The sequence below is a fragment of the Myotis daubentonii genome, chromosome 3 (genome assembly GCF_963259705.1).
Source record: "Myotis daubentonii chromosome 3, mMyoDau2.1, whole genome shotgun sequence".
NCBI lineage: Eukaryota > Metazoa > Chordata > Mammalia > Chiroptera > Vespertilionidae > Myotis > Myotis daubentonii.
The window spans coordinates 101,576,068-101,579,745 of record NC_081842.1 but is presented as its reverse complement, the minus strand read 5'-3'; positions in this window follow the sequence as shown (position 1 = coordinate 101,579,745).

Genomic DNA, 3,678 nt, shown 5'->3' with positions numbered 1-3,678 from the left:
AGTATCTGCCTCCTGGCGGTCAGTGTGTGTCATAGCTACTGGCTGAACAGTCTAATGGTCACTTAGGTTTTTATATATATAGACATATGCATAACCCATGGACACAGAAAATAGTGTTGGGAAGGCCTGGGGTGGGTGAGGGTGCAAGGTGAAGAAGGTCAATGGGAAAAAAAGGGGATATCTCTAATACTTTTAATAATAAGATTAATGTTTGGGGGGGAAAAGAAATGTCAGACAGAGAAAGAAAAGTAATGTATGATTTCACTTATAGGTGGATCTAAAAGAGTTGAACTTGTAAAGGCAAAGTTGAATGGTGGTTCCCAAGGGCTAGAACAGTGATGGCAAACCTATGACACGCATGTCAGAGGTGACAAGCGAACTCATTTTTTTGTTTGATTTTTCTTTGTTAAATGGCATTTAAATATATAAAATAAATAAAATTTCTATATGTGACACAGCACCAGAGGTAAGTTAGGGTTTTTCAAAATGCTGACACGTCAAAGTCAAAAGGTTTGCCATCACTGGGCTAGAAGATGGGGGAATTGGAGAGATGTCATTTAATGGAACAAACCTACAGCTAGTAAATGATAACTTCTGGTGCTCTAAAGCACAACAAAGTGATTATAATGACCAAATCTATATTATAAATTTGAATTTTCTAAGAGACTAATCTTAATTGTTCTCAAAACAAAAAGGAAAAGGTAATACGTAGGTGATAAGGTGTTAGCTAACACTTCTTTAGTTATCATATTGAAATATATAAATGTATCAAACCAATATGTTTTACACATCAAACTTACACAATGTTATATGTCAATTACATATCAATAAATATAATCCTAGCTAATAAAAGAGAAACATGGTAACTAGCCATACCTCCGCTACCCTTCCCATTGACTAATCAGCACAATATGCAAATTAACTGCCAGCCAAGATGGCGGCCGGCAGCCAGGCAGCTTGAAGTGCACATGTGGCTTGCTTGCTCCAGTGACAGAGGAAGCCAAGGGTCCCCGCCTGCCGCTGCCCAGCTCTGAGCTCTGGATGCAACAATGTTGCAATTATAGAAACTAAACTAACCCCAGGTACCTGCTTGCAGACGGCAGCGGGCTCAGAGCTTAGAGCGCCAGTGATGGTAACAGAGTTTCAATTATAGAATCTAAACAAACCCAGATACCTGCTTTCAGCTGGCAACGGCCTCAGAGCTGGAGCCGGCTCTCAGCTCCAGTGATAGCTATAGAAGGTACATAAATCCCAGAATAAAAAAAAAAGAAAGAAAAAAGGAGAGGTTGGGAGCTTCAGTTGCCCACCAGCCTGAAAACAGCCCTCAGCCCCTCACCCAGACTGGCCAGGCACCCCAGTGGGGACCCCGACCCTGAAGGGGGTGTGACCAGCTGCAAACAGCCATCATCCTCTCATCCAGGCTAGCCAGGTACCCAAGCAGGACTCCCACCCTGATCCGGGACACCCTTCAGGGCAAACCAGCCGGCCCCCACCCATGCACCAGGCCTCTATCCTATATAGTAAACAGGTAATATGCAAACTGACTCTAACAGCAGAAGGACTGGGAATGACTGGTCACTATGACACACACTGACCACCAGGGGGCAGAGGCTCAATGCAGGAGCTGCCCTCTGGTGGTCAGGGCGCTTTCACATAGGAGGAGCTCTGCTCAACCACAAGCCAGGCTGATGGCTGCCAGTACAGCGGTGGTGGTGGGAGCCTCTCCTGCCTCCTCAGCAGCGTTAAGGATGTCAAACTGCAGTTTGGGCCTTCTCCCCGCTGGCAAGTGGACATCCCCCGAGGCCTGCCAGGCTGCCAGAGGGATGTCTGATTGCCATCTTAGGCCAAATCCCCCAGGGGAGTGGGCCTAAGCCAGCAGGTGGTCATCCCCTGAGGGGTCCCAGACTGCAAGAGAGCACAGGCTGGCCTGAGGGACCCCCTTTCCCTCCCGAGTGCACAAATGTTTGTGCACTGGGCCTCTAGTCCTATCTAATAATAGACAAACATGGTAATTGACCATACCTTCGCCACGCCTCCCATTGGCTAATCAGAGTGATATGCAAATAAACTGCCAACAAATATGGCAGCTAATTTGCATATTGCAGGCAGGGCGGGACACCAGGACCCGCCGGAAAGCCAGGCCGTAGGCAAGGCGACCCCCCAGGACCCAGGGGCCGCCTTGCCTGTGGCCGTGATAGTGATCGTGATCAGAAAGCTGGGCCACAGGCAAGGCGGCACCTGGGACCCAGGAGCTCGTTGGCAAGGTCTGCAGGCGAAAGAGCGATGAAGCAATGAGGGGGAGGTTGGGGGGCGGAAGGAGCTACAGGAGCAGCTCTGGCCAGAGACTGAAGACTCCCGCCAGAGGAGGAGCAAAGACTGAAGGCTCCAGCCACAGCAAAGACTATGTCCAGAGCGAAGATGGAAGGCGGTGGCCAGAGTGAAGGTCTGGGTCCCAGGTGCCAGAGGAAAACTGCTGCTGGCAGTCAGGGGAAAGAAGGCCTATTGCACGAATCTTCATGCAACGGGCCTCTAGTCCGATATAATAAAAGCCTAATATGCAAATAGACCAAATGGCAGAACAACCAGAGCAACCGAACAACCAAACAACTGTTCACTATGAGGTGCACTTACCACCAGGGAGCATGCACGCAACACAGCTGGCATCAGCCGTGGAAGGATGGTGGAGCAGGTGAGTGGGGACACCAGACCAAGGCAAGGCGCCAGTAGCTGTCATTGGGGTGAGTCTCTGGTGGTTACTGAAAATTCTTTGCTCCTGTGTGCTGTGGTCCTGCCCAGCGCTTACACCTGCTGTCAGCACTAGCCCTGCTCACGCCCACTGCCAGTGCTGGAGCCACTGTTCACACCCACTGCTAGTGTCCGGCACCAGCTCTGATTGCTCAGCACTGTCAGTGGGTGGGAGTGGCAGCTGCCAGCCTCGATCACCCCTCAGGGCTTCTTCACCTCCCCCTGCTCCTGAGGGGAAATCAGGCCTGGCAACCGCCTCTTGTTCCCACTGCCCTTGATGGCCCTGCTTGCAACCGCACCTGGCACCGGAGCCACCACTCGCACCCACTTGCACCCGCTGCCAGTGCTGGAGCTGCTGCTCACACTCATTGCTGGCACTTGGCACCAGCCCTGATCACTCGGCACCATCAGAGGGTTTGAGTAGCAGCTGTAGTCCATGATTACCCCTAAGGGCTTCTCCACCTCCCCCGGCTCCCGAGTGGTGATTGGGGCAGCAGCTGCTGCTTGCACCTGCTGATGGCACTGGCCCCACTCGCACCCACTGCTGGCACCAGTCCCAATCACTCTGCACCTTCATCAGGTGTGAGTGGGGCCAGGACCTTCAGCACATGGGCAGGGGGCATGGTGGCAGGGGCTGCAGCCGACAGGGGACTGGGGGTCATGGCAGGAGGGGCCAGGCGGGGGCATGGAGGGTGGGCCAAGATCCACCCCTGTGCCTATCAAGCCTCACTGTTTCTTTTAAGGTGCATGAATTCATGCACTGTGCCCCTAGTAAATATATAAAAATGGTGAAAAAAGTCTTTTCAAAATGTTTTCCCATTGTCTTCTGACATCTGAATGATGTCAGATAACCTAAGACTGATCAGAGTTTTCCTTCTTAGTAGATTTGCCTTCCCCCACAAAGGATCTTTCATTTAAATATATGCCCCTTAG